At 51.8% G+C, this 25,507-nt stretch overlaps 1 long non-coding RNA gene across 1 annotated transcript in view; it reads left to right on the top strand.

Annotated features, from left to right (window-relative positions):
- LOC102442268 overlaps nt 1-25,507 on the top strand; it is a 103,265-nt gene that overhangs the window by 25,394 nt on the left and 52,364 nt on the right. Inside the window, exon 2 of the long non-coding RNA XR_330263.3 lies at nt 20,780-20,995. This is a non-coding gene — a long non-coding RNA (uncharacterized LOC102442268). The remainder of the gene's footprint in view (nt 1-20,779; nt 20,996-25,507) is intronic.

Raw genomic sequence — 25,507 nt, 5'->3', positions numbered from 1 at the left:
CTTAATCTCTAGGGAGGGCGAGGGGGATGTTTGAGAAAGAATATTTTGTAATTGGAGAGGTTTATTGGGGGGAGGGTTTGAAGTATAAAGTTATATTTTCACTAGAGGCCCAGTGCATGACATTAGTGCACTGGGGTGGGGGGGGCCCTTAGCCCAGCCTGCGCCCTCTCGCAGTCCAGGACCCCTGTTCACCTAGGGTCCTTAGCGCTGCCAAGGAGGCGGGAGAGGCTCCCACCATCACCACCGCTGCACTCACCAGCCATCAGCTGGCTTCTGGCTGAGCGGCACTGTGGGAGCTCACTGACCATCAGGGAGCAGCTCCTGCATTGAGTGTCTGCCCCCTGGTGGTCAGTGCATGTCATAGCGACCGGTTGTTCCACCATTCAGTCGATTTGCATATTAGGGTTTTATTATATAGGACTAGAGGCCTGGTGCACAAAAATTTGTGCACTCGGGGGGGGGTGTCCCTCAGCCCAGCCTGTGCCCATTCGCAGTCCAGGACCTCTTGGGGGATGTCCACCTGTTGACTTAGGCCCACTCCCCCGGGGGATCAGGCCCAAGCTTGCAGTCAGACATCCTTCTGGCAGCCAGGGAGCCCTCGGGGGATGTCCGACTAAAGGTTTAGGCCCCAAGGGATCGGGTCTAAACCATTAGTTGGACATTCTTAGTGTTGCCACGGAGGTGGGAGAGGCTCCTGCCACCACCACTGCCTTGGCCAGCCATGAGCCAGCTTCTGGCTGAGTGGCACTCCCCATATGGAAGTTCACTGACCACCAGGGGGCAGCTCCTGCATTGAGCATCTGCCCCCTGGTGGCCAGTGTGCATCATAGCAACCGGTCATTCTGCCGTTTAGTCAATGTGCATATTAGCCTTTTATTATTATTATATAGGATGTCCCTATTTCCCCTCTTTTACCCCCTCTACCCAGCTCTTGCCCCCCACTTCTTTCTGGCCATCACCATACTGTTGTCTGTGTCCAAGGGTTGTGCATATATTTTCTTTGGCTAATCCCTTCTTTAAATTCACTTCTTTAAATTTTTATTTTCAGAAAAGTGCTTATAACTGAACTATTATGTATTTTCTATTATATCATTTAGAATTAAGATATTTTTTAATTGAACCCTTGTAAATTTTAGCACAATTTAATAAATTATGCTAGAAGCAATTAGGAGATTTTTCATGTAATGCAGATACATTTCAATTAATATTTTATTAATTTTTAATATTTTAATTTGAAATAATCTCATACATGTAAAAAAACTATAAAATACTACAGCATATTATATGTACCCTTCACCCAATTTATTAGGTGTTAATAATTTAAACATAACCATTATACAACTAACAAAATTTGGAATATATTTTTCTTATAATCTCTTTAATGTTACTTAATCCATTTACTTTGTTTTTGTTAATCTTCACCCAAGGATATTTTTCTGTTGAATTTTAGAGAGAGTGAAGGGAAAGGGAGAGACACATTGATTGGTTGCCTCCTGCACATGCTCTGATAGGGACTGGGGATCAAGCCAGCAACTGAGGTACATGCCCTCGAACCTGGGACCTTTCAGTCCACGGGCTAATGCTCTATCCACTGAGCAAAACAGGCTGTAGCTTAATTCATTTACTTTTAATCTATATGTGTCTTTATATTTAAAGTGGGTTTTGTTTTTTATTTACCCTCATAATCTGTCTTTTAATTGGTGCATTTATGCCACTGACTTTCAGAGTGCTTACTGATAGAGTTACTGCCATATCAGGCGGCTTCTGGGGCTTCTGGGGCTGGCCTGCGCCCAGGCTCGGATCCGGTCATGGACGGCAGGCAGGCAGCTTCTGAGGCTTCTGGGGCCAGCCTGTGGCCCGGGATCAGATCTGATCACCGGCAGCAGGCAGGTGGCTTCTGGGGCTTCTGGGGCTGGCCTTCGGCCCGGGATCGGATCCGATCACGGGCGGCAGGCAGGCGGCTTCCGGGGTCGCACACAGGGGCCTGGATGGCGGCTGGCGCTGGCGGCTCACGCTGTCCCGCCCTGCCTGCAGTATGCAAATTGGCCTCCATCTTTGTTGGCGGTTAATTTGCATATCACGCTGATTAGCCCATGGGAGGTGTAGCGAAGGTACGGTCAGTTACCATGTTTGCCTATTATTAGATAGGATAAGCAATAGAGAGTAAAGCTTTTCACAATTTTCCTGGTCAGGAAATTCAAATGAAAGAGATTCTGAGGTTTCCCTTTGTGACACTTGTGTTTCATAGGCATGCACTGTCATTGTGTGTTTATGTTGTCGTGTGGACTGCAGTCCCCATTGCATGTCATACACAGAGTGTTTTCTGTTTTAATAAAAGGAGAGGAAGTGCTTTGAGGAAAAGTTTGATTTTTGTATTTGCTGCAGATTAGCACAGAAAAGGACTGGGAGCCTGTTACAGCTTCCGTTTCCTCCTTCCCAAGAGTTGGTCCTAACACTACTAGCTAGAAATCAAAGTAGGAACATTTCCATCACCACAGGTGCAGTCACTGTGCTCATGACGTTCTGTGTGGAACAAACCCACCGTCACATTCCTGCCTCTCAGAGCCTGGGCATGGAGGGATGCCTGGCCAGCCACACCCTCTGGCTGCTGGCTGTGGAGGTCACACTGCCATCTGAAAGCCAAGTTTGAGCCTCAGGGCTCTGTCCCTTTCGGGGGAGCTGACGATGATGTGTGAGGCTCATATCAAGTGTGGATGTGTGTCAGTTGCAAAGATGAGCTGCACCTTCCTTGAGGTGCTGGCAAATTTTGGGCAGTGATGCCAAACCACCTTTATACCTTAAGTCATGTTGGACCAAGATCACTTGAAATTCATTCTAAAACCTGTGGGTTTTATTTTTTCTCACAAAATGTCCTTCTCTGCTTCACATGAAAAAAACTAGCAGTGGCAGACATCAGCAGGATCTGAAAGGTTGTCACTTGTCTGTCTGTACGAAACCCTTCCAATCTGAAAGGATACAGGTCCTTACCTTATTGGAAATTCCGATGAAACTGGTATTGAGGGCAGTCAGACCTTGCCTTGGTGAAGAAACTGAGAACGCAGCCCTGGGGAATTCACGGTGAAGACCAAACTGTGGAGGTTGGCAGGCTAAAAGTTTGCCAAAGGTCAAATCTATTATTTGGCTCTTAGTTGTGATGAATGGATGATAAGGGAAACCATGCACAACTAGCTAGGTATGTGTGACACACTGCTAAGGAGATGGTTAGAGAGGAATGGCTGTGTCCCTGAGCCTTGGAGACCACCAATAGATTTGATTATGTCTCTAAACCGGAGTCAAATTTCTTGGAAGTAAATGAGCTGAATTGGAAAATAATATTAGATTGCATTATGGTGTTCTTGTAATGCCAAATTCAAGACAAGGACTGTGTGTGTCTGTGTCTGTGTGTGTGAATACAAGGGAAAACCTCACAAATATTTTCAGAATAGACTCCATTATTCCCTGCCAAGCTTCAGCTTCTAACATTTTGCCAATTTTTTAGAAGACTTCAACCTTGCTAACAACAGAATCTATAATAGTAAAAGAGTAATATGCTAATTAGACTGGACATCTGAACGACCTTCCAGACGTCCTTCCAGATGTCCTTCCAGATGACCTTCCAGATGAAGCCACAGCAACGGGGCCAAGGCAGAGGCACTTAGGGGCGATCAGGCAGGCAGGTGGGCAGTTAGAGGCAATCGGGCAGGCGAGCAGTTACAGGCAATTAGGCAGGCAGATGAGCGGTTAGGGGCAATCAGGCAGGCAGGCAGAGTAGTTAGGGGAGATGAGGCAGGCAGTTGAGCAGTTAGGAGCGATGAGGCAGGCAGGCAGGCAGAGGTGGTTAGGGGAGATGAGGCAGGCAGGCAGAGGCGATTAGGGGTGATCAGGCAGGCAAGAGAATGGTTAGGGGTGATCAGGCAGGGAGGCAGAGGGGTTAGGGGCAATCAGGCAGGCAGGCAGAGTGATTAGGGGTGAGCAGGCAGGCAGGCAGGGGAGCAGTTAGGAGCCAGCGGTCCCAGATTGCAAGAGGGATGTTTCCCATGGGATCCCGGATTGCAAGAGGGTGCAGGCCAGGCTGATGACCCCCTCCCCCACCCCATACACTAATTTCGTGCACCGGGCCTCTAGTTAATTATATAAAAACCCAACAACAACCCCAAACCCCCCCAAACCCAATGCATTGTATGCGATCCTGTTTTCCTAGTTCTTTGAAGATCTAAATGCCAGTGAAATCAAATTGCATACTGGATTCTTTTGATCCAAACTGAAATTGTCAAAGGTTCTTGGTGGGTAAATGGGCTGAAGGTAGATGTTACCATATTTTTAATCATCAGGGAAAAGACCAACTGCATTAAACTTTCAAAATCAATCATTCTGATGTGCTTGGCATACTCAGCAGATGTGATGGAAATAGTTTTGCAAACACAGAACTTCAGGATAAATGCCAACCCCATTGCTCGTTGAGACACAACCCCATAGTGGTAGACCGAGTCCAGCACTGGCTGCAGTGCCCAGAACTGCCGGTCACTTTCCCTTCTTGATGAAGTGCTTGAGGGCCAGTCTCAGGGGAGCCCCTCCAGGAGTATCACATTTCTCTGTGGGTTTGCCCGCAGCCTGAGCTCCTTGGGGCGATTTTTGGAAACCCCAGCAGGAAGCTTCACAGCTTGGTTTCTTGCTGGCATTCAGGCTTTGCTAGATGATAGCAGGAGAAGATTGTTTCTCCAGCTCCTGGTTGATGGACGGGCCTGGGAAAGAAGCACCTTGGGGAGCTCTGTTCATCTTCCCCGAAGCAGTCGCTAACATGATCGAGCACTCCCTGTGCACCAGGTACTCCTCCAAATTGGCAACCTTATTGCCATTCAGCCCTTATTACAACCTTGCAAGGTGGCCGTTATCACACCCACTTTGCAGGTGAGAAAACCAAGGCACAGAGAGCTCAAGTAGCTTACCCAGAGCGACATAGTTGGATGGAGCCAGGACCTGGGCCCAGGCAGCCTGGCAGCTCCCGGGCCCTCCACCCAGTGTGCACTGTCTCCTTCTCCCATTTCTATTTCATTCACCTGTGCCAAGCAGCTGACTGAGTTTCCTGCGCGTCTGGATATGAAAACAAGCAGGGAGGGCCGGCTTAACGTGAAGAGTAACGTCGTTTTTCAGGATCCAGAATACTCACAATACTCACATCCGAAAAACGTGTGGCCAGCAAGTGACCTAAGACATGATGATATCAGAGCATCAAAACAAAAATGTAATTTTCAACATCAAATAAAGTGTCCTCTAAAAGTGTCGATTCTCATGTGAATGGCAGACATGGATGTTCCTGTCATGGCTGAAACTTCTCACCAGGACTGTAGGCGTCCTCTTCCCTGGCCTCCCTGCCTATGTGGCCAGAGGAGTCCTGCTGAAACCCAGTGTCCTTGCTCCACCCCACCCCACTCAGTAAAAGCAGCATCCTCTCAATGGCCCACATGGCTGGCCCCCACGTCACTTCTCTGACCCTACATCCTTTCACTCTTCCTTATGTTCATTGATCTCCAAACACACTGGGTGTCTTTGCACAGGTGGCTCCCTAGACAGCCACATGGTTCAGCTGTCACCTTCTCAGCGAGGCCCCATCCCATATGCTTGGTTTTGAGACCTTCCTCCAGCCTCCAGCCCTCCCAGCCCCCTTCACTCTGTCCTGCTTTTCTTTTCTCCATGGCATTTATCACCCTCTAATGTTATTCATAACTTACTAATTTATTATGTTTCTAGAACTGTCTGTCTGTCTCCTGGTTTCAATGTAATTCTATGAGGGCAGGATCTTTGTTTTGTTCACTGATGGGTCCCGATTGCCTAGAAGAGTGACCGGCACATAGTAGGTGCTCATTAAATATTTAGTACAAGTATAGTTTCCTTTGAGAGGAGCAGGAGGAAGGGGTACAAAGGGGATTAAGAATATTGGCAATTGTTTTATTCTTTAAGCTGAGGGAAAGTGCACTGGTTGTTGACATATATATGAAATATTTTCTAATGAATGTCTAAGAATCAAACAGGGCCAAGAAGTATAATTTATAGATGGTTTGTATAAGTGGGGGCAGTCCTCTGTCCCCATCCATGCACCTTGTCTCGTTTTGTGTATTGTCTTGAGTCGGTGGCTGCAAGGGCAGGTTCTTAGGCAGCTGTGCTTGTAACGGGGGAGGTGTGGGGGGACTGAAAAGAAAAACTGGGCCAGGGACTCTGACCATCAGGGCAGCGGGGCTCGGAGAGGCAACAAAACGCAGGAGCCCAAGCTGACTTGCAGAGCTGCGTTGGCAAAGCGCGTTGAGGCACAGCTGAGAAACAAGACAGCATCCGCCAGCTCAGGCTGCCCAGGGTCACCTCCTGAGAGCAGGATGCCTCAGGGCGGGTGTCTGTCGACCTTGGCAGGAGGACTGGTGTCCCTTCTGTTTGTCAGAGGAAAGACTGCAAGGGAAATGCTTTCTGCTGGAGCTGCAAGGGCTGCGTCAGGAACCTGTCCACTGCAGGAGATGGAGGCTTGACCTGCACAGGACAGAAGTCATGACTCAGCTCTGTGACTTCCTGCAGCCCCGTAAGACCCCCAAGTGCTCGAAAGAGCCCGTTTCTGGGTTTGTTTAGTCACGGTCAGTCTCTTTGTCTGATACTGGAGGAGTGGGTCCCGGCCATGTGAAGCTCTGGCCCAGCCAGGGCCGGTGGTGTCAGTGATGTGAGCTGGTCAGTGTCCCGGCCTCATGTCTGGGAGGACACATCTCCTCCCACACGCCAGGCAGCGTCCCAGACCTCGATCAATGCCTCTGGTGAGCGTGATTTCTCCAGAGGAGCACCATTGATCAGGCCAGACGGAAAACAAGTGGCAGATATGGGGACGAGTGAATATTCATTTGGAAATGTCAGTGAGCAAGTGGGATGATGCCTTCGGTGGCCTGGCTGGCAGGATCGATTCTGGACATGAGGTGAACCAGATGTTTACAGAGGCTGAGGGCTCAGGCCAGGGACCCTGGGTAGGGTGGGAAGGGGCCAGAGCGTGTGTGGAACAGAGGTCAGACATTTCCCGGCCATCCAGCCCTCCTCCCAGTTCTTGAGGTGCTGATGAACGCTGGGGCTGGCAGTGTGTTTATGGGGTGCGGGTAGTCATCCTGTCCAGGGCCTTTGTCTTTAGGTGAGTCACTCTCTGCACAGTGGCCACCGGGCCTGGGGGTGTCTGTGTGCCCGGAAGGTGTTGAAGGACCTCAAGACACACAGTTGCTGGTACCCTGAGCCTGCCTTGGTCTGAGGTCCCCACCTCCCGCCTGCACACTGGGGGAGGGGCTTTAGCAGTCTCTAGTCTCTAGCTGAGGCCCTTCTCGCCACCTTCATCCCAGCTCTGCTCACAGGAGGGCTAGGGCCAGGGGAGGCTGTGAGGTTTGGGACCAGGGTCCTGTATTGTGGTGCCTCCTCACCCTGGGAGGGATGGGTGGGTGGGTGGATGGACAGGTGGATGTTCGGGTTTACTCTACCCTGGGAGCCCTGTTCCCTGGCTGGAAGCTTTCTAGACAGAGGTGGGAGGTCATCCCTGCTGGCCTTGGAGGCCAGGAACCCTGCCAGCTCATTGCCAGGTGCACTGTCACCTAGACACAGCCCACTTCTCCCCCAAGGCCCAATTAACCATCTGCAAGAGCTGCCATTGGCATGGGGAGGGACTTGCCTCCGCTTCTCTGTGCAGTCTGCTCAGCTAATGAGGGGGTTTGTGAAATTTTTAATTATGGCTTCCATGCCTGGCTTAATTATTTGCATATGGCTTTTGCAAGTGAGAAGAGGATGCCTGCATGCAGCGCTTCTCCTCAGCCCCGCATTTGACTTTAATTAAAGGCAGAACCTGAGGTCTTTCCATCACTAATGATCGTGGAAAATTAGCTTCCAATTCCCAGGGGTCACCAGAGTGATGCACCCTGAGGCTGAGAGGGGATGGAGGGGGGAGTGGAGCAGAGACACAGATGGCCGGTGGCCCCGCTGGGTGGCCCTCCTGAGCCCCCCTCCAGCCCACCCTCCCCATCTTCCCTCCAGGCCCTGGTGGCAAAGGGAGCTTTGCTGCCCTTTGCCAAGAAGGAGGCCTGGCCCTGGGCAGCGGCTATGGAGGAAGCACCGTTACGCTGGGCGTGAGGGCTGGTCATGGTCATTCTCGTGGTGTCCAGGAGCTGGGAATGGCCTGGGTGGCACTGGACTGTTTTCAGCTGGTGGCCATTGGGCAGAGGAATGGGAGGTTCTGAAATACCCACATATGGGTGCACTAAGGTCCATTCACACAGGCGCTCACCCAGACACCAATATAGGGGCCTTCACCCACTCATCCACAGGATGGAGTCACGTGTGCACACACAAAGTCACAGCAGTGTTTACGTGCGAGCCAAAGGCCTCAGGGCCTCCCTTGCTCTCGCTGTCCCTCAAGCTCTCACCGAGGCCAGCATTCGCTTGGTCAGTGGGCTGGTGCTGCCCAGGAGGTGGCTCGGCTGGGAGGGTTACTGAGAGCAGCAGAGTGACCACTTTCTGGCTGACCGACACAGGTCTGTGCTGGCCTGTGTCCAGGATGTGGCTTCCCCCATCACATAGGCAGTGTTAACGCTAGGAGTGCCGAATACGACCAGAATTCTTATCTGCCTCAGCTTACTAGCAGTGTCGCTGTGGGTAAGTTACTCAGCCTCTCTGAGCCTGTTTCCTCACCTGTAAAATGGGGGTTATAATTGTTCATGTGGCTTTTGCATGGAACAAAGAAACTAATGCACAGTGGACTCTGTGGCCAACTGCATGTCACCCTCTCCCTTGGAGGGGCTGAACCCACGGCTAGGTCCAGGGAGGCCAGCTCCATCCCCCTGGTTCCAGTAACCCAAGTCTGCTCCCATCAGAGCAGGGTATTCCCCCAGGCCCGGCATTGGGTCAGGGTGGGGCCGTGGGCTCAGGTCCAGGAGTTTTATTCCAGGGTTGGGGATGGGGCTCCCTCTCTCCTGCTGGATGTAATGAGGATGCGTGTAGGACTGTGGCTACAATCATCACGCAGTCATGCAGGGGCCACCGGCAGACAAAATCTGCCCCAAGGATGGAAGAGCAGGGCCACAGGAAGGACTTGTGTCCTGGTGACACCATGGAGCTGCAGAGCTCCCACCGAGCTGGGTTTTCTATTCCTCATCCTGGTTGTCACAGGGTTCATGTCAGATGCTGGGCCTGACACTGTCTGCACACAGTGATGGCAACTGTAGAAAGAGGAAGAGCTAGTCTCCTGGAAACACCCCAAGCGCCTTCTGAGAACGGCCCCTGTGCATCGCGTGCTGGGGCTGCCATAACACAGATCACGTACCGGGGGCTTAAATAACCATCGTTCATTGTCCCACCATTCTGGAGGCTAGAGGGCTGAGGTTAAGGTGTCAGCAAGATGGATTCCTTCTGAGGGTGTGAGAGAGAATCTGCCCAGGCCGTACCCCTAGCCTCTGGGGTCTGCTGGTAGAGTTCTGCTTTTATCCTCACATGGGGGTCTCTGTGCATGTCTGTGTCCAGATTTCCCCTTTTATAAGAACATCAGTCGTATTAGCTTAGGGTCCACTCTATTCCAGCATAACCTCATCTTAACTAACTTCAATGACCCTATCTCCAAGTTAAGTCACATTCTAAAGTACTGAGGTTAGGACTTTAACATACGAAGTTTTTGTTTGTTTTTTGTTTTGGGGGATGGGGTGAGGAGGGACACAATTCAGTACACAGCAGTGTATATGAATGCGAGTGTGTGTGTGTGTACACGTGTGTGCCACTGCTGGGCAGGGATCCTGTGCCACTGTTCCCCTGTCCCACCGCAGTGACCGTCCTGCAGGCAGAGGCAGATGCCCTGTGCTGGACTTGCATGTTTCTGCATGAGGGCCATTCCTATGGAGCTATTGGAAGCGGCTCCTGACCAGTGGCTGCTGCGGCCTCTCTCCACACCAGCTGGCTCACAGGCTTTTTCTTCCCTCAGCTGATTTTGCACAAAATTCCTTGAACTGTTAGCATCATTTTTATCCAGAGGTCAGGTGCCCTTCCCCAACCAAGGCTATTCTTTTTATGGCAGGGGTGGCAACAGGTGGACCCCAGGCCAAATCCAGCTTGGACCTGAGTTTTTATTCACTCAGGTAGGGTGTTTTTTTTTTTTTTAATGGACATTGCTTGCCAATTTGAGAATCAGGAAATTCAAGTTAAAATACAGGTTTCCAAATTGGAAGAACTGAAAGTCTGGGTCTGCTACTGAGGGTCATTGGATATGTCATTTTAAAAACAATTTTCATTATAAAAGTGTCTATGGTTATTATGGGAAATGGGCTGCTTCACACAAGTGTTCACTGAAGACCAATAATTGGCCACTTTGGGTCTCATCATAAAAATGTGTATTTCCACCTGTGTCATCCTCTTTTTATCAAACACGTAAAAAGTCAGGGCTCAAGTGACCCTTCGGATGACAGAGTGGCACAGGGCACAGGCGTGGAGTCCGTGTTTGCCATTCTGCTTCCAGGTGCTCCCGGCCAGCTGAGTGCTGCATGCATACTTGGCCCATCACTCCAGCCCAGCAAACATGCCACTGAGTGCCATGTCCAGGGATCATAAAGGTTTAGCACCTTTTCTATGTCTTTGGAGCGGAGAGAGGACATTTGGGCCAGCAGAAAGAAGCTGTAGGCTCAGACCCCCTTCTCTATTGTTCAAGACAAGCAAAGAAGTCAGCAAAGCTGTACAGCAAGAAGAGCAAGACTGACCATAGAGGAGCATGTGCCCTTCGGGGAGAGGACTGGGACCCAGCATCCACCCCACCTGCCTGGAGCCTCTTCCCTCCACCCCAGGACAGTGTCTCACCACAGCAGGAATCTTCACAAATAGCCCCGTGATATCAGTTTACCAGGGCCTGACTGACTGGTTGGAAAAACTGAGCTCAGAGATGTAAAATGGTGGTGCCCAAAGTCTCCCAGTGAGAAAATGTAATGCCAAGTAGCAGACACTCAGAGCCCAGTGCTCCTTTCTCTGCAGCAGCCACTGTTACCTGTGTTGGAGGCAAGCCCCGGGGCTCCTGGGATACACATGGGGGTACCACACCTGGCCCGAGGGTTGTCAGGGAATTGGAGAGATGAGACTGGAGGTGGGAGGTCGGCGGAGACTGCTTACTCACGGGCCTTGTGGGACATGCTGAAACATTTAAACTTGGACCATTGGGCAACTGGGGCCCCCAGACAGTTTTGAATAGGGGGGTGACAGCGAATGTTCTTTAGGCACAGTTGTGGATGCAGGGAGCTGTCCAGACCACCGGTGCTGAATCCATTTCACCGAGGGGCTGGAAAAGACAGACAAGACACGTGCAGGAGGCAGAGTCCTCAGTTGGACGTCGGGGAACAGAGGAGGGAGAGTTAGAGTGGGCTTACATTTCTGGCTTTTCAGCACCCTGTGGTGAAGGAAAGGGAAGGCACTGGGGGATCAGTGTGGTGGAGGAGACTTGAAGCACAGGATGTCAGCTGGAGGCAGGAGGCAGAGACTCCCAGAGAAGGCAGGCTCCTATCTCATGCATAACCACTCATTAGAACTTCCAGGTCACTATCAGACCTACCCCCATCCTGGTTGCCTGCAAGAGACCCAATTAGCCACAGAGCAACCAGGATAAGGCCAACCGACTTGATGGTTCTGCCACATTCTTAGTCTTTGAGCCCTCAGATTGGAAGAAACCAACTAGTTTTAAGGAGAGGGCCAGGGAAAAACATGCCAGACTACTGGGGGTCAAGAATATGTTGGTCAGCCTTGCAGCCAGCTTAGAGAGGCCAGCCTGCCCTCAAAGAGGATGGCTGTGCATACACACAGTGTGGGCACGCAAGCCACACCTGCTGGACTGCATGTGACCTCAGTCCAGAGGACCCAGCAGGCTCTAGTGTGCATGCATCCCTTCTCCCCCTCCCTCCTCTTACTAGCTCTTTTTGCTTCCCACACATTTCCCAAGTGTGCCTACTCCGTGCCGGACACTGTTGGCAGCAGGGTCCACAAAGGCAAGTCTGCCCGGGCCTCCTGTGCCAGCCCCAGGGAGAGGGATTCCCTGGAAGGAAGCCAAACCTCCTTGCCATTCTCTCCTCCTCTGGAGTCTGTGGATTGCTGTTAGCAGCTTGGAGGCAGTTGCACCCTGCCAGGGGCCAGGGCATTCTGGGTTTACTCGTACATTCCTTTCTGTCCATATTATACCCCAACTTTCAATTTTGAGAAGTAAATATGCAATTTTTTCCCTCCCTGTAATTTTCCCTGCTGTGGCTGTGGATGTCAGAGCAGCTGGAGAATGTGAATAGCTCAGTGCTTTCTAAAAGTAAAAGGAGGCCGTTGAGCATCGTGCATCGTGTGCTGCTCTTGGCTAGATCCAGATGTTCTGTTGGGGGACATGCTCTCCAGGCTGAACTACCAGGGGAACTTTAACCCCAATAATCTGTGTCCTCACCTTCCATTAGCAATGAGATAATTGCCAAGAAGTGAGCATGTGTGTGCACACATGCATGTGTGTGTGCTGCAGGGATGTTAATAGAGGGGAGTCGAGGGTATCTGCTTATGCAGTCAAGCTTTCTGCATTTTCCTCTGGAGACTTTTGAAGGTCAGGACAGTCTCGTGTATGCTTTTGTTTGGGAGAAGTGAGTCAGACAGATCTGGGATGGCTTATTTACTGTGTAACCTTGGTCATATTTAGTCTATCTGGGTCTTAATTTTACCATCTGTAGAACAGAGTGGTGGGCTTGGAAATATGCTGCCAGATCCCCTTCCAGGAAGGACTCACTGATCACCCACAAGATGTGTGGTCAGCAGCCAGCTCCCAGCTGTCAGCTTCTTCAGGATCTGCCTCGGCAGCAACAAACTGCCGCATCCGAGGTCATGCCCTTCCCGGAGCAACCCACATCCAGCTACTGAGTAAGGGAGCCTGGACAGCGTGGCTGCACCTGCTCCAGGCTTGGCTGGAGCCATGTCCCTTTGACTTCTGCCCACTTTGGAGTCTTCCCTTTTCCCTTCACAGGAGTTGATCATTAATAAACATCTTGCACCCCACGCTGTACCTCAGCATCTCCTTAAAGAGAACCAAACCTATGACAAATAAGGATAATGATTTTCACTGCAAGGGGTTATTGTGTGAAGGCTACATGGGATGTTTATATGTATCTAATACTGCCTGGAATGTTAACAAAGCATGACAAATATCTAATTCTTTCCCGTTCCTTCCCTGGAAATGGTGACACTAAATCCCATTCCAGGCCTTGAGCAAGTGTTCATTACTGGGCTCTGTAATAACGGTTTGGATAAAGCCCAGGGAGGAAAGTGGCCCTGAAGGTCTGTGTGGGCTGCTAGGTTGGAGGGCCTACCCAAGGCGTCTGGAGCCAGTCTTGTCCCTGTTGAAGTTCATTGTGCCTGGATCACACTGGCCCTCTTAAGGTTCCTCATGGAAAAGAAATGGAGCATGCAAATACTCTTTATCATAATCACCATGTATCCACAGGGTGATTCATAAAAGTGCTGGAAATATATTGAAATTCAATATTGTTTTAGTCCAAATCAATATTAATAATTGTTTGCATTTTAAAGTGCACTTTGCAATTGAAAAATGCACAAAGATCAACCAGTAGATGCTAACACATCAAATTTTCCTATTAAAGGCATAGTACCTTCACTTTAAAATGGTTCTTATACAACTGAGGATGGCGCTGATCCATGAAAATGGTTATTTATTATTTACGTGCACAACATTAGAATTTGCTTCCATTATGCATGAGCTGAAAGGCCAGTAAGTTTTATTTTTAAGTTCTTGATTTTTTTAAAGTTACACTTTTTATTTTGAGATAATTTTAGATTCACCTACAGTTGTAAAAAATAATACTGAGAAATCGTGTGTACTCTCTACCCCATTTTCCCCAATAGTAACCTCTTATACAACTATAGTACAGTATCACAGTGATGATGTCGATGTCGAAATAGTCAGGATAGAGCACGCTTTCATCACCCTAAGGATTCCTTGTGTTGCCCTTTTAAATTCTTTAAAAATTAATTCTTTTTAAATGACAATGGTGACTATTAGATTTCTGCCTCATAATGATTTCTAGCCACAAGTGAGGCACTATCCTAGCTGGGTCCCGTGTAGGGATTCAAGCAGAGCAGTGGTCACCTCAGTAGGGAGTGGCCTCAGCCAGACTTGTCTCGGCCAGGCAGGCCTCAGGGGAGCATGGCTTTGTGGATCAGAAAGAACCTGAGAACACAATTTACAGTTTGACACTTGCGTTGTGGGCCTTTGCTCCCTCCACCGAGACAAAGTTGTCTCAAAGAGAGACAGCTTGGCAGCTTTGATCCACAGGGGCCCAGCAGTGACCCAGATTTGTGACAAGGGTGTAGGGGAAGGAGATCCTCACCAGAGGCCACCTGCTCTGCCTGAAAGTGGCCTCATGCAAATGAAGTTGACAAGGTGCCTTTCTGTTCTCTAAGACGTGTGTCTCACACCAGAGTTGCAGGGAACTTGGGAACGCATCCACAGTGGATATTTTGGATGCTGACTGATCTGAGATTAGGAAAAGCAAATCTTGGGGTGTGCCTGACTGGAAGGACAGTCCGACACACCCCACTCTGAGCACATATCCATCTCATGGCACCTGCTGCTTGTTCGGCTTCCCGGGCCGCGAACTCAGCTCCCCGTGTCCTGGTGCTGCTTCACATGGTCATGCACTGGACCACTCTGGTCCTCCGCAGCTCCTGGGCCCACTCCCAGCGCCTGTGGGGTGAGTGAGACTAACAGTAGAGAGTGGTTTCTGCTCAGTGTCGGTCTTCCATTTGCTTTCATTGATTTTTTAATTGTGATAAAATATATATGTAAAATTTTCCATTTTAACCATATTTAAGCGCAGAGGCATTAAGTACATTCACATTGTTGTGCAACCACCACCACAATCCATCTCCAGAACTTTTTTTTATCTTCCCCAGCAGAACCCATTAATTAATAATTCCCCATTCCTCCCTCCCCTGAAGCCTTTGGTAACCACTATTCTATTTTCTGTCTCTGAATTTGACCACATGGAGTCATGCAGTGTTGTGACTGGCTAGTTTCACACAGCATAATATCCTCAAAGCATGCATGTGTTGCTCTCATTGACTTTTGGTCAATATATTCAAACTGTAATTTTGTTTGGGTATTTCCCAACTTAATACTGTACATTTAGGGATAATCCATATTATGACATTTAAATGCCTTGTATATTTGTTTGTGCATATATCACATGTGTCAATGTAAATGTGTGTATAGTCAACATTTTCCCCTGCAAGTATATTAATTAGTCCTGAAGCCCCGCGCGGGCACACAGCGCTGCCCTCGCAGGGAGTGTGCATTCAGTATTTCAGCGCTGTCAGGTTCTGTTGGGCTCCCTCGTGGAGCTCACTTCCTTGCCTCTTCTCTCATAAGATTGGGCTGCAGTTCAGACCTGATTCTAACCCAGACCTGATAAAAACAAACCCACAGCTCCCTGAAACATAAATGACCTTTTTAAAATTCCAGGTCCATGGAGTCCCTCTCTCCACATGGCCCAAACACCTCCATCTATTAACTCATGCTCGCTCAGCATGCAGCAGAGGTTATTGATCACCTTCCCGTGCCAGGCACTGTGTAGCGATGCTGGGAATGCAAACACGAGGGGAGCCCCCAACGCTGCTCCCCAGGCTCTGAGACAAGCGGGTAAACGCTGTCCATGCTATGAGGGAAGGGCTGTCATTGAGGGACACAATTTGGGGCACTGACCATTCCAGACGTTGCAGGGTGGGTGTGGGGAGGGATTCGGTTTCTCTACCTGCAGAATTACTATCCCCTACCCTGCCCCATTGGCATAAAATGCCCTGAAAATGTAAGAAGTCCTGGGCAGAGGTGGTATTTATGGTGTGTTTCTACCCCCAACAGCTGTCAAGGGCCTTGCAGCCTGTGGCACCTTGGCAGAGTCTCAAGGACCCCCTTGACACAGCTGTGTGTTTCCAGGCTTCCCCTCAGCCTCTTTGTATAAGCAACTGTGGGAAGCTGGGACGTGGGACAAGACTTTGGGGCTGTTTGGGCCTGATTTACACCTCTGCCTCTGCCTTAGGACTCCCTTCTCCCCACTGCAGGAAGCAGGGATTGAAGGTAACCCCTTGCCTTGTAACAGGGAGGTGGATGGCTGTCGTATTTCCTGCCCTAAGAGGCATCTGACTGGGCTGGGGCCTTGGTATTTCAGGACCCTGGTCAGCGCCCCCTCTGTGCCCCACTTCACAGGAAGGGCAGGACCTATTTCTAGCTTGAAACCTCGTCCTAGACCCCCAGCCCTTCCAGCCATTAGTCATCTTCGCAGAGCCTTGCAACTTTATGCCTATGCATAAAAACTGGAGGGATTCGTCCTGGAGTTTGCTGCCGGCGCCGCTGCCATTAGAGCGGTTTTAATTAGCTCAGGATTTTAATGATCTGAAATCAAGAAGAACCCCATCTCAGAAGTAAAGCCGGAGCTGCACACATGGAAGAACTTGTCTGACGAAACAGATGGAGGTGGTGCTCTCAGGGGACTGGGCTGTGTGCTCCTTTTCAGCAAGCAGCAAATGAGTTTCTGAGGCCAGAAGGCTGAGGAGGGAAGCAGAGGTCAGTCCCAGTGTCGCCCCCGCCGACGCCCGGCAGGGGCAGAGCCAAGGTTGGCCCCTCAGCAGCCAGGGCTTAATGCTTGGTGCCGGATTCAAGGTGACGGCAGTGCCTGGCTCCATTCTCCTCAAGTTGCCATAGCAGCCTCTCTCTCTCAATGAGAGCTTCTCCTGGAGCCCTCAGCTGGGAGGGAGGGACGTCATTGTTCGCTCCTGCCTGCTCGAGGAGGACACCGACTGGACAGAGAACTTTCCCAGCCCAGGGTCCGCACACCAAGTGGGTGCACCCATGGGCATGTGCTCGGATGCCTCCTGTTGCTTCCACTGGGGTGTGGGGTGGGTCCCCACAGCCAGAAGTGGTCCTCGGGGGGGCTGGGGGAAGCATCCAGGCCTTGTAGCAGCCGCAGTCAAGTGTGTCCTTGGAGCCGTCCGTCCATCGCCTGCCGGGCCATCGCCACTGGAGGTGCGTGTTTGGTTTTTTTTTTGGCTGAATTCCCAAGTTCTTGCTTGTGCCCTGAAGTGAATTTTTTGAAGAGACAATGTTTAAATCAGATAAATAAGGAAATGGGAGGAATCCTTGGCCCTGCCCTGTGTCCCAGGAGGTGTTTACAAGATTAATTGGATTTTTTTTTCTTACAGTAAAAATCGGCGACGCCATTCAGGTGTCAGGAAGAGGAGCCGCTGGGAGTTCTAGGAATTGTGATGAGGGCAGGACCTTCTGGAAGCTCAGTGGGCTGTTTATTTTCCTTGCCTTACTCCTCCCCACTCTGCTCCCAGTTATTTGAGTTTTCTTATTGTCTGTTGGTGGTGGAAGGGAGGCAGGGAGATAGAGGAGGGTTTTCCATTTGTCATTGGAACTGAGGCTGATGCAGTGCATGGTGAGGAGGCCGCAGAACGTGTTTATGGGGCCTGGGCAACCTGGCCGTGCCTGTGACAGATCCTAGCCTCCACAACCTCCAGGAGGAGACAAACAGCCTTTGGACCAGCATCTCCCTGTTGCCTTGAAAATAACCTGTGACTTTGAAGACCAGAACCCTAGGGGAACAATAGGAGACCAGCTGTGCATACTCTCTGGAGTGTCTGGTGGTGTGATGATGACCTCCCATCCACCCCCCACCTTTAAAGAAAGAATCTTACTGATTCTGTGATGTTGGCCCCCTCCTGGGGCATTGAGACCCAGCAGACTTTGAACAGTCACCTGGGAGGGGAGACATGCTAACCTTTTGGTTCCCGTTTGCATGGAGCAGGGAGTTAGCTGGTCAGATGGTCTCCAGGGAGAGCAAACACTGACAGGAGGGTCGGGTGCTTAGGGGCTGGGCAGGGGAAGCCATGCTCGGCTCTAACTCCCTCCCTGGGCTGGAGAAGGTGCCTGTAGTCTCTCAGGAGCCAACAAAGGGAAGGGTCTCTGAAAAGAGAAATCTGAATGGTTGGTGCTCTTGCCACAGTGAAGGCGCAGATGCTGAGGCTTCGTCCTCTTCTCCCCCAGATTTGGGGGCTGGGAGGTGGTCCTCATCCAGGCTCCCAGGCTCATGGGCTGCCAGAGCCCAGCTGCATATGGTGGGCTGATTTGGGCAAGTTCAGAAACAAATGAGGGCGGGTCATGGCTGCAGGACAGGGGAAGTCAATGTGGCAGATTGCGGAGCAGAGGGGACTGACCAGTTCTTCTGCAGTCACTTCTGCAGCACCAGCTACTGTCCAGACAACGCGATGATGATCACTGGGGCGTCCGAGTCCCCCTTTTGCATCAAACGGAGTGTTTGGGCTGAGGTTGGGTGGCACTTTATCAGTTATTTTCCAGCACATTTAGCCATAAACTTGCCATCCTTTCTTCCCCCTTTTCTTTGTCCTTCTCTCTCCTTCCTTACAAAATGTCCTGATGTCAGAGGTCACCCTAGATCAGATTGGCCTCCTGGCCTCGTGTCAGACTCAGGAGGCCGTGTGGCCGCAGAATGTGTGCCAACACCATGACCAGCATAGTCAGGGCTTTGTGGCCATTTCCTCAGAGCTGGGTTCTTGCTGGGGACCGTCAGTGGTGTGGGTGTACAGGTGCTCGCCAGTGTGCGTGCAGGTGTGTGTATACGTGTTAGTGCATGTGTCCTGTCTCCATCGCATCCCCACTCTTTCAACTCTTTTCTGTGATGCCTGGCAATTTCAAGGGTTTAAGCCAACTGCTAGAGATAAGAAGCAGAGAGAGGGTGGGAGAAAATAGCTCCACCTCCCCCATCCGTGGCTCATACTTCCCCTGGACCTCAGGGCTGGCCCCAGTGGGCCCCGCAAGCAGTGCCTGGGAGTCCGCAGGGAGTGAGCATGCTGTGGGCAGCACTGATAGTGACCTTGTTCTTCAACACAGCCTGGGGTCTGCCCTGGTCCCCAGGACAGTCAGACCGAGGGCAGCCACGGAGGGGGAGGCCGTGGCCCCACATGAAGGACGGTAGGATCTAAGCCTTGGGGACGGGGGCTGTGGCTGCCCATTTTCACCCACTGCAAGCCCGGGGATGGCAGGAAGCAGCAGTCTTCCCCTGAGGTTGGGGCCAGCCTGAAACCCCAGAGCCAGAGCCAGAAACAGAGCAGAGCTTTACGCTTCCTCCCAAACATAAAAAGCTGGGAGGTCGTGGGAACCACCTGCTCAGCACAGCCCAGAGAACCCAAGATCCAGCGCGTTCCTCATGCGTAGAGGCCTGGGGCAGGTTAATTAAAGTTAACTGAGTGAAAAAATAATTACAGAGACTGCAGTGTGGAGAAACCCAAACCTGTAATTTAACACTCCTCAGCCCCAGAGCTTTCTCAGAACAGTGCAGGCCTTTCTGGTCTGGGCAGGGGAAGGGAGGGCTTCTTTCTTATCACTGCCTGCCTCATGCCCACAGGCTGGATGCAGAGGGGACAATAGCTGGGACTTCCTGCCGGAGTGCCTGGGTGTCCAGTCAGGAATGGGTTTCCTGCCCCGAGCAGGGGAAGGTCCTTGTGCTGAGCCACGTCTGGTCTGGGGCCCAACCAGCCACTCACCTGTGGTCTCAGAGGCCACGGGAGCTGCCCACCTGGCTCAGCCCCCCTCAGGCACTGCCCTGTTCCAGGATGGGGGAAGCCAGGGCTCCTTGGGTGGTCAGAGAGTGGTGTCCCTGGGCCCAGGCTGGTAAGAACTGGAGAAAGTTGGGGGACAGAGTGACTCTCTTTCACAGGGGAGGTCCTGGGATACCTGCGCCTCTGGCACAGCCTCCTGTGCGGACTCCTCTTCAGCACCCACACTGCCCCACTGCGGGAACTGGCACCCTTCCTTTAGGCAGATGGCCTTGGGTTGCCCCATCACTGACCCATAGCCTGGCCCAACTGGGGTCACTGGTTGGTATTGGAATTTCTTCCCCTTCAGGAGGAACCAAGGTCAGGGGCAAGTTACATGCAGGCTCTGGGTCTGCAGTGGCCCAGCCTCTGAGCCAGGGGTCAGTCAGACTCGGGTCTGGCTGCCCTGTCCCAGGCCTGAGGGCCTCAAGGTTGGAGACAACCACGATCTGGCCAGAGCTTCAGCTCCACTAGTGTGACTGTCCACAGTCCCACCAGCCCATCCAGCAAGTCTGTCAGGAGGGCAACTCTGGCTGGTGGTGAATGGCCAGGTGGGGGCGTCAGTCTTTCCCTGACATCCTCTGGGCCTGGGAGGCCCCTTCTCAAAGCCTCTTGCCCTGTGGACACCTGTCCAGAATATCTCATAGAGAGGGGCCAGGGCAGAGGAGACTGAGGCCTTCACTGTCTGCCGGGCCAGTTGCAAGGGACAAGGACCTGGATTCCTATCTGTACCTAGAACTCACCATGGCATGCAAGTGTGCTTGTTCAGAGGCTCAGAGAGTCTGGACAGTGTAGGTGGGTGGCCACTGTGCCTGGCTCTGGGTCTTGGGGCCTTACTCTGGGCTGTCCCAGGCAGAGGCCAGAGTGTGTCTCTCCATGGTTTTTCTGGGGGTGCCAATACAGGAGGCCCTGGAGGGGAGCTGCTGTCCCAGCTTCAGGTGGTCACTGGACCTCCTTGGGCTCGCAAGGTGGAAGGGACACACCTGAGTTCCGAAGGGCTGAAGGCTTCAGGGATTACACTCGGTCACGGGCAGTGACTGGGGCCTCAGCTGCCCAGGAGGCCCTGTGCCGTGGTGACGGACCATCTTTCTCCCCTTCTGCCCTGTAGACTGTGGCCTGATGGACACCTGGTGTAGACAATGAGGGAAGAACTCGCCTCTCACACCCAAGAGGTGACTCCAGAGCAAGGCCCAGATGACCCCACGTGCCGGGACGATGCGGCTGGCCTGCATGTTTTCATCCATCCTGCTGTTCGGAGCCGCGGGCCTCCTCCTCTTCATCAGCCTGCAGGACTCCACGGAGCTCACCTCCCAGCAGGTGCCAGGTGAGCCCTTGCATTGGCCCCGCCTCCCGCTTGCCCTCCAAGGCTGCCCTGGTGCCAGATCGGTGCTGAGACCCCCTAGCCTCCTCCTGGCGGGCATCAGCCTCAACATGGGAACACTTTGTCTGATGTTAGACTACTAGCCTTAGGGGTCTGGCTTCTGACCTCTGACCTTTGGCCTCTGCACTCCTTTTGGGAATGATGGCCAGGCTGACCATCTCTCAGCTGGTTGTTGCCTTTGGTGAAACTCAGATTTAAGGAGGATTCTGCCACCTCTTAGGACCTCTTCCAGGATCTGGGACATCAGAGGGTGCATGATTTCTCCTTGAACTCATGCGCCCAAATGGGACTCTCTCTGCCCAACCCTGGGACCCCTTGAATCTAGCCCCTCTGGCCTGGGCAGAGGGATAGGGTACCTCCTGGCTTTCTGAGGCTGAGACTGCTCCTGCTGGTGTCCCACCCGCTGCCTCCTATCCCACCTGTCCCTGGTGACCCACTGGAGGGGCAAACCCTCACTGACTAGCAGGGGTCCGCTGGGGACAGTGAGGAAAGAGCAGATCACATGGTTCTGGAGCCTTGGGCCGATGGGATGTGGAGAGAGGAGCTCGGGCAAGGTTCCTGCCTGTGGGACACAGCCCCTGCCCCAGAGAACACGGCAGGGTTGGGGGGCAGCAGGCACAGGGCCAAGGCCAGGGTCGCTCTGCTTTGGAATGAGAGGAAAGCACCGCTGCCAGGCCCGGAGCCTGGCGTCTCTCAGCAGTGGTCCTGGGCCTTATTAGGGGAGGGCCATGAAGACACCCATGAGCGGTGTGCTCTGGGACACGGGCAACACAGAGGAGGAGTGGAGGCTGGAGGCTCAGGCAGAAGGTCCCTGCGCCATCCCTGCCAGCAGCACACAGCACAGGAGGGCGGAGCACGGCCTGGGGGCACCTGGCCCTTAGGCGGGCAGCCTCCTCCCCAGCCACCCTCAGCCCGGGCTGGCTCACACTCTCAGGGCAGTGTGGGCCTGTAGGCAGTAGGTGGGAAGGCAAGAGGAGCACGAGCAGGCCAGAGTTAGGGCCCTGGGCTTGGCAGCTGCTACCAGAGGCCCTGGCAGGGAGTGCCTATGAGTTGATTCTCTCATCACAGAGAGTGAGTGAGAGGCAGCCAAGACTGTGTGTCCCAGGAGATGGCAGCCAGTCACTGTGCTGACTCACGCCTGGCTGGACCCTCACAGATGGTGGCTGTCACAAGTGGGTCTGGCTGCTCCCCAGCAAGGACATGTGACCAAGCTGGCTCCTCTATGGGGACTTTGCAGCCTCGTGGGGTAGCCACTCTGTCAGCCAAATCGGGCCCCACACCATCAAGATGGACAGAGTTGGCCCCGCGGTGTGTATTATCTGGGAGGAAGTGAGCTCCTGCCGAGAGGTCCCCAAACACAGCCTGGGGTGAAGCACCGCACATCCTTGATGCGTGTGTGTGTGTGTGTGTGTGTGTGTAGTGTGGGGGCTCACATACAGGCAGAGGGTCCTCATGGCCGGTGTCCAGCTGGGACAGTGCCATGCACCCATCCGCGGTACACGCTAGGGGCAGGTGCTACATTCCTGGGGGGAGTTGGGTGTGGTGGCTGGGATTTCTAGGGTGAAGTGGTGAGTGGGGTGTGGGGAAGGCTCAGGCTGGCTGGGTGTGAAAGATGGAAGGAAGCTGTAGCCATGGACCTCGTGGGCCTGGCAGATGCAGGCAAAGAGCACTCTTGGGTCCTGAGCCGTGTTCTTCTGGCCGTAAATGGAACTGAACCCCCCTTGGCACGTGCCAGGTGACGGACAGCCTTGACACTCTACGTAAAGCACATCAAACTCAGTCGTAGAACTTTAAATAATGCTTACATTACTTTCCCTGAGCAAAGTGTTCCTGACACAGGCTGTTTGTGCTGATTTGTTACTATTCATTTATTCCTTCCCTGTTCTTCTCACAGCAGCCTAATTGTGATTCGGTACCAAGAAAGCAATATCAAAGTAATTTTCCACAACATTAGTTACAATTTTCTTCTGATCTTTCAAGTGAAACAATCCCATCCTGTTGGCTTCTCTGAGCATATAAACCTTGATTACACTTATCTGTTGGAAACCAGTGCTTACAAAGTGTATGTATCCAGTTGCATGGGTGGGTGGCCCCCAGGGCCCTGGACAAGCCTTCTCTGGGTGCATTTCTGCCGGTGGGAGCTGCAGACCCAGGAGGCTGCCCTGCCGCCCGGATCGGGCGAGGCTGAGGGGGTCCACAGAGGAATTCCACACGGCTGCGCTGGCTCTCACAGTGGCAGAGAGTTCCGTGGGAACCAGTCACCGGGATCTGCTCTGGGCGGCACTGACCAATGGGGAAGGGGAGGCTGGACAGGTGGTGATTTGGAAACAAGCTAAGAGGGCAGGTGGGAGCTCTCAGTTACTTGTGTCCTCAGGGTTGGGGTGCCATTGAGGTTCCTCCCATGCAGTTACCAGGTGAACAGCTGCTGAATTTCTCGGGACCAGTCAGCGAACATCACCTGGCTAGTACATTAGAAGTAATCTTATGGAATTGCCAACTGTTGTAAATCAAGCCATATTTTCAAAAATGTTTGCTATATTTATTTATTTTTGTTGTTAATCCTCACCTGAGGATATTTTTCCATTGATTTTTAGAGAGTGTGGAAGAGAGAGGGAAAGACAGAGCGACATATAGATGTGAGAGAAACACATCGATTGGTTGCCTCCTGCACGAGCCCAACCAGGGCCTGGGCCGGGGAGGAGCCTGCACCCGAGGTACATGCCCTTGACCGGAATCGAACCCAGGACCCTTTGGTCCACAGGCTGATGGTTTATCCAGTGAGCCAAACCGGCTAGGGCAATATTTGCTATATTTAAACCAAATCTTTTGAAATGTGAATCACTTCCAGTTAACCTACCTTCAGTCTAAGATTAGATTTTCTTGTGGATCAGAGAATTCACCTATCCAACGTTTTATTCTCCAATATTGCCAGGCCCTGGATCACTTCTTGACCCAGACTAGACTTGCCCCTTTCCTAAATGGAAGACTCGGAGAGCATGCCAGAACCAGGAATGACTCACCCGACATGCTGGCCCTGGGGAGGCAGAAGACAGGCATACTGAACGTTTATGAGCTGCTTTTCTTTATGGACTTTTCATATGGAGAGTTTGGAACACACAGAGAGAAGGAGATTAGGACAGTACAATGGACCCCATGCACCCAGCACCCCCACCCTGGCCAAGTTGGCCCGTCCACATCCCCACCCACCTCCCTCCTTCTATATGATTTTAAAGCATGTACCATGTGGAATATGAATGCAGCCATAAATATTTCAATATTTTTCTCAGTTTAAAAGATAAGAACTCTTGGTTAGCATTCAACATTTTTAATATCATCAAATATTCAGCCAGTGTTCAAACATCTTGTTGTCTCACAAATATTATAAATACCTTTATTTCCCATTTGTTGTATTCAGTACCCAGGTCAGGCCCAGACATCGCAGTTGATGGGTAAGTCATTAAATCTCTTCCGTCGGTAAGATTCCCTCTCCATCTGTATTTCGCTCTTGCTATTTGTTGGAGGAAACTGGGTCACAAGTCCTGTAGAGTTTCCGCAGTTGGGATTTTTGCTGATGGTGTCCACTTGGTATAGTTCAATATTGTCTTCTGTTCTTTGGAGTCCCTATCAGTTAAGTAAATTAGCAGTTCGATCAAATGTAGGATTCGTTTTTCCTTCTTCCTTCGGCCAGAATGCACGTGTGGCACCAGGTTGTTCCTTCAGGAGGCGCACCTCTGCCCGGCTCGCTTTTGTGAAGTCGGTAGCCTAGACGCAGCCGTTCACTAGGGCTGCACAGCGCGCTCTGCCGTTTTATCATCCCTCCATCCTTTCAGTGGGATGGACTTTGTTCTAATGGGGTGAAGCGAGTCGTTAGTGACCCGTGAAACCAAAGTGACCAGTGGATTGATTGGGTTATTCATTGATACATTAAAGAAATTGACTTTATGATACAAACTGTGTTGCTAGCACACTATACATAGTTTTTCTTAATGTTTGGTTTTTGCAGAATGAGTTTTCGGAAAGCGGGCCACCCCATGTTACAGTGATGTAACTGCTTCCCCAAAGCTGTGGAGTTGTGGGTGGTGGTGCTGGGGACTGGGGCTGGTGCTGGGGAGTCGGGGCGGGAAGGCAGCCAGGGTCACAGCAGAGGTTCCCAGCAGAGGTTCCGCTCTGGGTCCTCGAATGCAGACAAAGGGACTGGACAGCTCAGGTGGTGTCTTGGTCTACAGCCTGCCCCAGGGCACTCCTTCCAGGGCACGGGGCATTCAAGGATCATAACAATAACAAACAGCCACTTGCCGGGTCTGTGCTAACACTTTACATGTGTTCATGCATATAATTCTTATAAACAGTGATTATTCCTATTGGCAGATGAGGTGCCCAGCTCTCCCTACGGTGGACACACCAATAGCAACACCACTGATGTGGGCACACTCTGGGCATTCACTCGTGATGGGC

The sequence above is a fragment of the Myotis lucifugus genome, unplaced genomic scaffold, assembly GCF_000147115.1.
Source record: "Myotis lucifugus unplaced genomic scaffold, Myoluc2.0 scaffold_164, whole genome shotgun sequence".
NCBI lineage: Eukaryota > Metazoa > Chordata > Mammalia > Chiroptera > Vespertilionidae > Myotis > Myotis lucifugus.
The sequence above is the reverse complement of the archived record's forward strand: the minus strand, read 5'-3'. Positions and strand labels throughout refer to the sequence as shown.